The sequence below is a fragment of the Bos indicus genome, chromosome X (genome assembly GCF_029378745.1).
Source record: "Bos indicus isolate NIAB-ARS_2022 breed Sahiwal x Tharparkar chromosome X, NIAB-ARS_B.indTharparkar_mat_pri_1.0, whole genome shotgun sequence".
NCBI lineage: Eukaryota > Metazoa > Chordata > Mammalia > Artiodactyla > Bovidae > Bos > Bos indicus.
The window spans coordinates 66,228,634-66,240,519 of NC_091789.1; the positions used below are offsets into that span (position 1 = coordinate 66,228,634).

At 38.7% G+C, this 11,886-nt stretch overlaps 1 pseudogene; it reads right to left on the bottom strand.

Moving 5' to 3' along the window:
* Positions 1–1,343: 1,343 nt before the first annotated feature.
* LOC139181530 (tigger transposable element-derived protein 1-like) lies at positions 1,344–2,773 on the bottom strand (annotated as a pseudogene).
* Positions 2,774–11,886: the final 9,113 nt, after the last annotated feature.

Below are 11,886 nucleotides of genomic sequence, written 5' to 3' on the forward strand. Positions count from 1 at the left end.
TAAGATCAGATGATAAGGGGAAAAAGAGCCTTTGAAAAATCAAATTAGGTTGAAACAAGAGCCTATAGGACAGCCTCATTGTGTGTGAGAAATGCATTCATTTTAGGACATTGATTTTGTGTTATCTATTCACTTTTTAAAGTGTGCGTCGACTTTTAAAACATTTTGAGGTAATTTTATTACATGAAGTTGTAGAAAATAACACAGCGATATCTTAAGTATGTTGTACCTAGGTTCTCCCAGTGATAACAGCTATATGTGACTATAGAACATATCACACTAAGAACTAATACTGCTACAACCCTGTTATCATATTCAGATTTCCCCAGTTTTATTGGTCATATGTGTGTATGTGTGTGTTTACTTCTATGCAGTGTTGTCATATGAGCAGATTTGTGTGACCACCATCACAGCCATGATAGAGAAACATTCAGTAACTACAGGGCCCTCTGTGTTGCCCTTTAAAAGCAAATTCACCTCCCTATAGCATTTCCTAAACCTGTCCTTAACTCCTAGCAATCACAAATTTATTCTCCATTTCTGTAATTTTATCATTTTTAAAAGTTATATAGATGAAATCATGCACTATGTTAATCTTTTGTGATCGCCTTTTCCCCCACTCATCATAATTTTCTGGCGATTCATCCAAGTCATTGCTTCTATCCATCAATGGTTTGTTCCTTTTTACCGCTGAATGGTTTTCCATGGTATAGATGTAATATGGTTTGATTAATTATTTACTGTTTGAGGACCTCTGTGATGAATCCAGTTTTTGGCAAATGTGAATAAAGCTGCTATTGCCATCTGTGTACATGTTTTTGTGTACACATGAAAGTTTTACTTCTCTGGGATAAATGCTCAAGAGTGCAACTGCTGGGGTCATATGGTAGTTGCATGTTTAATTTTATACAAAAACAAAAACTGCTCAACTTTTCTCCAGAGTGGCTGTAGCATTTACATTCCCAGTGATAATATGTGAATGATCTTATTCTTCTGCATACTTTCCATCATTTGGTGTTGTCACTATTTTTCATTTTAGCATTTCTAGTAAGTGTGTAGTAATATATCACTGTGGTTTTAATTTTCATCTCTCTAGATGGTTAATGTTGCTGAATATAAGTATATCTCAGATATACTGCAGGTTTGGTTCCAGACCAATATAATAAAGCAAATATGAAAATGAAGTGAGCCACATGATTTTTTGGTTTCCCAATGCATATAAAAGTTATATTTGCTGTATTGTAGTCTATTGAGTGTGCAACAGCATTATGTCTAAAACAATATACATACCCAAAAAGACTTTATTGCTATAAATTGGTAACGGTCATGCCTGCCTTCAATAGTCACAGTGTTTTTTCTGGTGGAAGGTCTTGCCTCTATATTGATAGCTGCTGACTGATCAGGATGGCGGTTGCTGAAGGGTGGGGTGGCTGCGGCCACCCATATTTTATTTGTCTTAAGACAACAGTAAAGATTTCCATATTGATTGACTCTTCTTTTCATGAATGATTTCTCTGTAGTATGCAATACTGTTTACTAACATGTTACCCACAGTAGTACTTCTTTAAAAATTAGAGTCAGTCCTTTCAAACTCTGCTGCTACTTTTGCCAACTTAGTTTATGTAATATTCTAAATCTATTGTTGTCATTTCAACAATCTTCACAATATCTTCTCTAGGAGTAGATTCTATCTCAAGAAACCACTTTCTTTGCTCATCCATAAGAAGCAACTCCTCACCCATTGAAGTTTTATCATAAAATTGCAGCTGTTCAATCACATTTTCAGGCTGCCCTTCTAATTCTAGTTCTCTTGCTATTTCCACTACATCTGCAATGACTTCCTCCACCAAAGTCTTGAACCCCTCAAAATCATCCATGAGGGTTGGAATCAACTTCTTCCAAATGCCTGTTAATGTTGATATTTTGTCCTCTTCCCATGAATCACCAAATTCTTAATGGCATCTGGAATGGTGAGTCCTTTTCAGAAAATTTTAATTTGCTTTGCCTAGATGCCTCAGAGGAATCACTATCTATGGCAGCTATGACCTTATGAAATGCATTTCTTAAATAATAAGACTTGAAAGTTGAAATGACCCCTTGATCCGTGGGGTACAGAATGGATGCTGTGTTGGCAGGCTGCAAAACAATATTAATCTCATTGAACATCTCCATCAGAGATCTTGGGTAACCTGAGCATTATCAATAGCAGTAATATTTTGAAAGGAATCTTTTTGTTCTGAGTAGTATGTCTCAGCAGTGGGGTTAAAATATTTGATAAATTGTGTTATAAACAGATGTGCTCTCATCCAGGCTTTGTTGTTCCATTTCCGCGTTCCATGGGCAGAGTAGATTTAGCATAATTTTTGAGAGCCCTAGGATTTTCAGAGTGGTGAATGAGCATTGGCTTTTCAACTTTAAGTCCCCATCTGCATTAACACCTAACATGCCTATCCTTTGAAGCTTTGAAGCCAGGCATTGACTTCTCTCAACTATGAAAATCTAGGTAGCATCCTCTTCCAATACTAGACTGTTTCATCTACATGAAAAACCTGTTGTTTATTGTAGCCATGTTCATAAATTTTTTTTAGCTAAGTCTTCTGGATAAACGTACTACAGCTTCTACATCAGCACTTGCTGCTTCACCTTGAACTTTTATGTTATGGAAACACCTTTCCTCAAACCTCATGAATCAACTTCTGCTAGCTACAAACTTTTCTTCTGCAGCTTCCTCACCTCTTTCAGCCTTCATAGATTTGACGAGAGTTAGTGACATTAAGGGGCTTCCTATGTGGCTCAGTGGTAGAGAATCTGCCTGCTAATGCAGGATATGCAGGAGACATGGATTTGATCCCTGGGTTGGGAAGATCCCCTGAGAGAAGGAAATGACAACCCACCCCAGTATTCTTGCTTGGAAAATTCCATGGGCAGAGGAACCTGGCAGGCTACAGTCCATGCAGTCTCAAAGAGTTGGACGTGACTGAGCACAATAACAATAAACCTTTATATCAGGTAGAATGATTTCTCCTACTTTACACTTCTTTGTCAAGGTTGTTTTAGCCATACTAGGGCTTATGCCTTTCCATAGTAATTTTAGAATAACCTTATCTATGTCTCAGATAAACTTGCTGTGATTTTGATAAGAATTGCTTAACTCCAAGTTAATTTGGGGAAAATCTTTACTATGTTGAGTCTTCTAATCCATGAACATGGTATCTTTCCATTTAGTAGATTTTCTTTGAGTTTTCATCAGTGTTTTGTAAATTTTTGTATGCAAATCAAATACATATATTTTATTTATTTTTTTGTTAAGAATGCTTTTTATTTTTATTTATTTTATTTATTTATTTTTTTTTTACTTTACAATATTGTATTGGTTTTGCCATACAACAACATGAATTTTAAAGTGTATACCTTAGTAATTCATTTTCACTAGAGCAATGGTAAATGGCATTGTGTTTTAATTTTAGTTTCTATATTTTCATTGTTAGTATAGAAAACGTGATGGACTTTTCTATACTGCTCTTGTATTCAACAAACTTGCTGATATTTATTTACTTTTATTCTTCCCATAGTTGAACCTGGTTTCCAAGATTGCTACTACTTAGGAGGGAGAGGGATTGCTTCAGACAGATGCACTTACAGCACTACAATATGAAAGCTGACATGAGGGGAGGAGGGATGCAATTTAATTACATGGCTATAAGGACTCCCAAAGTACAGGGATATAAGGGCCCTTTGGCAAAGGTGTATACAAATTACACTCCCTCAAAACACACTTGTGAAACTGAGTTCTTGATGACCTAAGTGGTCCTTAAGAGGCTGTATATGACCTAAAAGATCATAAAATGTTGTTTTTAATATATAATAGTTAAGGAAAAACGTTGAAATTATAGAAATGTATTTTACTTTAAAAAATAAAACATATGAGATAATTTCCAAAAGATGTTTTACAAAATAAAGCTCAAATCACATTCTAGGTTCTTTAATAGAGATAAATGCAATGGTTTACTAACTTCTAGTGGAATTATTTTTTTCTCCAAGCGACTTCATCCCAAAAGTCATATCCCATAGGTGTTCCTTGACCCTCATCTTATCTAAATAGTTCCTTCATCCACCACTAGTCAACCTATCCCATCACCCTGCTTAATTTTCTTCTTTGTAGCAATGAGTATCTGAAAGCATTTGACTGTATTTTCAGTTCAGTTCAGTCGCTCAGTCACGTCCAACTCTTTGTAACCCCATGGACTATAGCAAGCCAGGCTTCCCTGTCCATCACCAACTCGTGGAGCTTACTCAAACTCATTTACATCAAGTCAGTGATGCCATCCAACCATCTCATCCTCTGTCATCCCCTTCTCCTGCCTTCAATCTTTCCCAGAATCAGGGTCTTTTCCAGTGAGTCAGTTCTTTGCATCAGGTGGCCAAAGTATTGGAGTTTCAGCTTCAGCATCAGTCCTTCCAATGAACACTCAGGGCTGATTTCCTTTAGGATTGAGTGGTTTGACCTCCTTGCTGTCCAAAGGACTCTCAGGAGTCTTCTCCAACACCACAGTTCAAAAGCATCAATTTGGCGCTCAGCTTTCTTTATGGTCCAACTGTCACATCCCTACATGACTACTGGAAACCATAGCTTTGACTAGATGAACATTTGTTGGCAGAGTAACGTCTCTTCTTTTTAATATGTTGTCTAGGTTTCTCAGGAGGTGGATAAGGTGGTCTGGTATTCCTATCTCTTTAAGAATTTTCCACAGTTTATTGTGAGCCACACAGTCAAAGGCTTTAGCGTAGTCAATGAAGCAGAAGTAGATGTTTTCTGGAATTCTCTTGCTTTTTCTGTGATCCAATGGATGTTGGCAATTTGATCTCTGGTTCCTCTGCCTTTTCTAAATCCAGTTTGAACATCTGAAAGTTCTCAGTTCTCATACTGTTGAAGCCTAGCTTGGAGAATTTTGAGCATTTCTTTGCTAGTGTGTGAGATGAGTGCAATTATGCAATAGTTTGAATATGACTGTATTTTCGACTGAAAAATTCGCTTCCAAAATGGATATGATATAATGGATGGCAAACTTAAACACATAGTTTTGAATGGGGAACTTTTGTTGACCTCCAATTTAACTAATTGGAGACTACATCCATGGTCATGACCAATCATGTCTGAACTGATTGCAGCAAAGGCTTGTAAAGGTAATATATATTTTTACCAGTAACATCACTTTTTCAAATGAAATTGTCTGTAGAACCCCAATGAATCAAAGAGATAAAAATAGAATCACCTGGTAAAGCAGAGGAAGAATTGATGCTTTTGAACTGTGGTGTTGGAGAAGAGTCTTGAGAGTCCCTTGGACAGCAAGATCCAACCAGTTCATCCTAAATGAAATCAGTCCTGAATATTCAATGGAAGGAGTGATGTTGAAGCTGAAACTCCAATACTTTGGCCGCCTGATGCAAAGAACTGACTCATTGGAAAAGACCCTGATTCTGGGAAAGATTGAAAGCAGGAGGAGAAGGGGACGACAGAGGATGAGATGGTTGGTTGGCATCACAGACTCAATGGAACTGAGTTTGAGTAAGCTCTGGGAGTTGGTGATGGACAGGGAATCCTGGTGTGCTGCAGGCCATGGGGTCACAAAGAGTCGGACATGACTGAGCGACTGAACTGAACTGAACTGACTGAGGTTGGTATGCTGAGCCTGCTCAGTTGGTCTTTAACCCTGAAGCTTCTATAGAGGGCCCTAACCCCCACCATGTGATCCTGTGGCTCTACACCATGAATGGCTTGAAACATTGGTTTAGACATTTAATAGAGTACAATATAAGGTAACAAGACTAAGCCCTATTCCTCTAGCTTAAGGTCATTGTAAGTATATATTTAGCAGTATTAATGGAAACCAGAGACCCTGTACAAATTGACGCTATTCAGTTCATGGCCAGAGAATATGTCCTATTTAGCAGATATTAGGCCAGGACATGGTTCAGTTTGCTAGGATCAGGGACTTGTGGCACTGAAGTCAAAGATTAAATCTGAGCACCCAGTGCAATGCTGGGGAAATTACCCTTAAGATTAATGGATGATTCCAAACTGCTAGTAGTTGAAGAGGAGTTCAGCTGAGATCACTGAATAATTGTTTGCATAGAAAAAATGTTCATGTTTCTATTGTTTCTTTATAAGTCATTGGTATTGTTACAAACTGTGACATTCTGTAGTGTTGGGAAATAAAACCTTGTGGGAGTGGACAGCTCAGGAGACATGCTTGATCTGAGAGTCCTTACCATCAGTAATCAAACCCAGATACTGTTTTGCCTGCAGGATCATTTCCTTATAATAATGAGTGGTTCTGTGACCAACAGGTAACTTGGCAAGAGTTTATCAGTATTCTTTTGGTAATCAATTCAAAAAATAAGATCACTTCACTAAGATTATTTCCAGGAACTAGAATGATATCAATAGCAAAGGCCATTTGGAGAGAATGAAAATGTCAATATAGCTATCATCTATCTATGGTCCAATTAAGCTGGCACTTTAATCAAAAGAGAAAGTCAATTTCAATATCTGTCTTACTAGATAAAGACAGCTGCTTTTTTAAAAGCAGTTTTAAGCTGCTCAAAACCAGTTTAAATTATCAGAGATCCTGGGTGTGTATGTGGAGACAACCAAAGAAGACCCATAGATACTCTGTCCCATTTTAGGCCAGAAACTGACCTAAAGAGCACAGTTTAACTGCCTTTCTCCTTGGGAGAAAGGATAATTTTTTAGCCTCTCTCAAAACCTTCCAGGTCTTACATATATCCAAGCCTCAATGTGATGTGACAGACTGAGGACTGTACTGTGGTTTATCTAGGTCCTAAATCCTTTTGTTATCAATTCACAGGACACTTTTCTTGGGTTCCTAGTGATGACCTGGGTGGTTTAGATGGTAAAAAATCTGCCTGCAATGCGGGAGACCCAGGTTTGATCCTTGGTTTGGGAAGATCCCCTGGAGAAGGGAATGGAAACCCACTCCAGTATTCTGCCTGGAAAGTCCCATGGACAGAGGAGGTTGTCGGGCTGCAGTCCATGGGGTCACAAAGAGTCAGACTTGCTTGAGTGACTAACACTTTCACTTTCAATGATGACAACATAAACTTTAAGATTGGTACATCAATCAATTCTCCATAAACAGGATTGAGTTAGAAATAGGATCAACCTGTTTATCAAAATGCACCTAAAGAATGAAGGTTCAATGTAACTGTGTTACCTTTCCCACCACTCCTACCATCATACACAGATGTCCAGGAGGAGGGACAGAAGTGTGGCCAGCCAGTGCTGCTGTCATCTAGGTGTCCTGGCAAGCTTGAGAACGGGGCTCCCAGTGTCTTCAGAAAAGTAGATCACAACTGAACTTGAACTTTCAGCTCTTTTTTAAGATTTCTATTTCTGAAATAAGTTTCTGCCAATAGGTTCTTAAACCTTATGATTTCATTCTAATCAAAATTCTTGGTTTTGTTTTTTTCCCCCAAATAACTGTTGTGCTAAGTCGCATGGTCATATCCAACTCTTTTGTGACCCCACGGACTGTAGCCCACCAGGCTCTTCTGTCCATGGGATTTCCCAGGCAAGAATACTGGGGTGGGTTGTCATGCCCTCCTCCAGAAATCTTCAGAGAGTTGTTCTTCCAGGGATTGAACCCAATTCCTGCATTGGCAGGCAGATTCTTCACCACTGAGCCACCTAGGAAGCCCAATAACAACTTCACTGATACACAATTCACACACCATAAAATTTGCCCCTTTAAAGCATACAATTCAGTGATTTTAATATATGCACAGAGTTGTGCAACCATCACCACTATCTAATTTCAGAACATTTTCACCTCCCCTAAAAGAAACCCCACACTTGTTCACAGTGACTCCCCTTCCCCCAGCCCCAACTACTTCTGTTTCTATAGATTTGCCTACTCTATAAATTCTTATTTTGTGAACTGCATTATATTTTCCAAAGATGTTTTCCTAGATGTTAGAATAATATCCAGTTTTCTTTCAAAGCTTGCATAGAATAAGTAGATTCTTAGACCTACTGCTTGTCTTATCTGAGAGGCATTATAGGTGGCTAAGAGACTGGTATTTGGAGACCTGTGTTTTCATCTCCACTCTGTAAGTTATGAGCTCTGAGTTAGTGGGGCAAGTTATTTACTTCTCTGTACCTCAGTTTCCCCTTGTATAAAATGAGAATAGTAGTAGTACTTGTGTTGTATCAGTTCAGTTCAGTCACTTAGTCGTGTCCGACTCTTTGTGACCCCATGAACTGCAGCACTCCAGGCTTCCCTTGAATGAAAAAACAAGGCATAGTGCCTGACGTATATAAAGTGCTTTCTTAATGATAGCTTTATTATATATAAGTTACAGAATATGACCTAAGTTGGATTGTTACAAACATGCAGTCTTGACAGATTCTGAATGAGTTAATTCAGCCGTAACAATAACATTGAAGATATTGACATACAGAGCTAATATTTTAGTTTCTTGTACATTACTATGTCATTATTATCTCTTATCCCAAATTCACATAAATAACTTTCCTAAAGATCTGAAATCCCTGTATTTTCTTCCCAAATTCATGTAAGTTCTCCTAAGCCACAAAGAGCAACACAAATCAGTGATCTAGCCAGTTGATTTGCATTCACTAAAGTCTTAATTGACATTTTCAAATGGGTTTCAGGGTATCACATCCAAGAAGAAAAAAGCCTCTTGGATGCATGTCTTAGGTTTTTCAGCTCATGGGAGAATTTGAGAAAACATTTTAGATTTTAGCTTGGGTTTCACCAAGTCCTAGAGAACATCAAGTTTTCCCTGAAAGAGAGCTATTTTGCCTTGAGAACTGTCTTCACTGTGTCATGGGATACGTATTCACTTTTCATCATTAGAATCCAGTAATAGGAATGGCAAGGACATAAGGAAGCTATTTCTTCAAAACAGTTGGTTTATGTATTCTCAAACTCTCTGTAAAAAAAGAATAGGAAGGCCTTGGAGACGAGACTTCACCCCCTTCAGAAAATGACACCACATGGAATGCTGAATACATCTTTCTCTCTGCATGAGATGATATTAGTGGCCTAGAAATAGAACTTGGTAAAATGAAGCTCACAGTCATAAATAGACAACTGAAGGTTTGGAAGTGCAGGGAGGGGATTTAATCAGGAAAGCGTTCTTTTAATTTTAACAGTTTTTCATAGCAAAGCCACCAAGGAGCTTAGAAAGAGGACTAATTAAAACAGAGGGACAGAGGGTAAAATGATGATTCTTATACCAAGGATGCTGCAATGCAAGAAAAATGCATCGGCATATTTCCTTCACAAGAAAATCATGGACCTGCTTATGTGAACCACATCCCAGGTCAACTGTACATGGTAGCACGCTTTGTTAGAATGTGTATTCCAATTAGAATGGTGCTGCCTAGAATTGGACCATGAGGGTGGCAAGCAGAGGAAGACAGCATTTAATAGACTGTCTGAGGAGCTGTGCCTGCTGTTAATTTGGCCGCTTTGAAATGGCACATGGATCTGGGTTTATTGTGAACTTTGCAGATAACTGAAGAAGAGTATTGGCCAAAATTTGGCGCTGGCAGCCTGCAAAATTCAGCAGCCTCATTTAGTAGTTAAGAGCAAAGGCTCTGGAAGTAAATCTGCCTGGGTTTTACTTTCTCTGTTCTTCTTTGCTTACCTCCCTCCTGTAAGTGTTTAGTAAGTGCTAAGTAACATATATGCACCATGCTAGGCAGAGATACAATGTGGAGCAATACTAAATATGGCTCTTGTCCCTTTAAAGTTTCACATCTAGTTAGGGAATGAACAGCAACAAAAAATACTTACAAATTGTAGGAATTACTCTGGAAGAAACATACAAGGTTGGGTGATGTGGTGAACAGGGAGTGTATAATCAGGCAGTGTGGTAGATTTTACTGTCTAAACTGTGTCAATTTGCCCTTTCTTAACCTAAAATTTATCTCATCTATAAACTAGGCATAACAATGGTTTTGTTGTTGTATATTCACTCAGTCGTGTCCAACTTTTGCAACCCCACAGACTGTATGTAGCCTGCTAGTCTCCTCTGTCCATGGAATTCACCAGGCAAGAATACTGGAGTGGATTGCCATTTCCTTCTCCAGGGGATTGTCCCGACCCAGGGATCGAACCCATGTCTCCTGCACTGGCAGGTGGATTCTTCACTGCAGAGCCACAGAGGAAGCCCAGGGATAACAGTAGAACTTTCTTTATGGGGTTTTTGTGAACATTAAAAGAAGTAATATGTGGTCCATGCTTAAGGTCACTTCTTGGCCATAACAACCATTGTTATGGTTGTTCTATTATAAACAAGGGCTAGTGACACCAAACCGTCTCTTCTCCAAACCAACATCCAAAGTCCTTTGGTCATTCTTCCCATAAAATATTTTCATGGTATCTTGCTGTTTTGGTTCTTTTTTCCAGACATTGAGACTGGCGTTTTCAATAATCTCATAAACTAGCACTGGGAGAGTACTCAACTGAGGTTCTGAGAGATGGTTGCTAGTGGAAAAGTTGAAGTGCAAGCATATTGGCAAGGCACAGGAGAGGGGCTAAGGCCGAATAGGTAGCAATATATTAGGTGTTCAGTATTTCCACTAATCTTCTTCAGTGTCCCTCATTTGATCAGTGGACATTTTCCTTCTCAAGTTCAATCGAGATTATCTCTCCCTACTGGAATCTGTTTACATAGGAGCTGCTACATTTAATTACAGTGATGTATAACCCAGGTTGTGCAGCAGTAAAGAATCTGCCTGCCAATACAGGAGACGTGGGTTCAATCCCTGGGTTGGAAAGAGATTTCCTGGAGAAGGAAATGGCAACTCACTTAAGTATTCTTGCCTGGAAAATTCCACGGACAGAGGATCCTGCTGCGCTACAGTCCATAGGGTCACAGAGTTGGACACAACTGAGTACACACACACATAAATGACTAAATTGGCCTTTAATGTGGGTTTCAACTGGCTGACCCCACCCCAGCCCCTACCCCGATGTTGGCTTTGGGTGCCAAATTACCCTGGAGGGGGTATATATTTACTATGTGATATTTGTCATCTTCAATATTTTTGTCCTATTGGAAAACCTGATAAGCTCAGTTCTATGTCTTTATTCCAAGTTGGGAGGAATAGTCAGTAAAACAGAAAACAGAATAATCATGGCAATGGGAGAGAAATAACAAGGCAGCAATACATGGAAATGAAAAAAGTAACTGGAAGTTTGTAGTCGACAGCAATCTAACTGTATTAAATGCTTTAGAAGCCACATCATGATGTTGGCAGGCTTTGGTTTCTTCCTCAGTTAAATAAGGCTAAAACCAATTACTTCACAGGATTGTGGGGAGGATTAAATGAGTTAATAACTGAATGGTGCTTGAAGCAATTCTTTTCATAGTGTAAGCACACATTGAGAAAGTGTCATTATCTTAGTATGAGAATGTCTGTGCTTATTAAAATCCCTGAGCTAGATCAAGAGAGGTGATAAAGTCTATTGTACATGGTGCTGTCTATACCTCAGTTAGACTCTTGGGTCCATTTCTTGGTGCCATGTGGACACGTTTTATTTGTACCATTGGGTATTTTTTTAACTATTAATTAAGCTCCATGTTTGTTCAGATTTAACCATTTTTTAAAATGGTAAATATAAATAACATAAAATTTACCATTTTAACCATTTTTAAGTATATACTTCAGTGCTTCCCTTGTGGTTCAGCTGGTAAAGAATCCACCTGCAATGCGGTAGACCTGGGTTTGATCCCTGGGTTGGGAAGATCCCCTGGAGAAGGGAAAGGCTACCCACTCCAGTATTCTGGCCTGGAGAATTCCATGGACTGTATAGTCCATGGGGTCGCAAA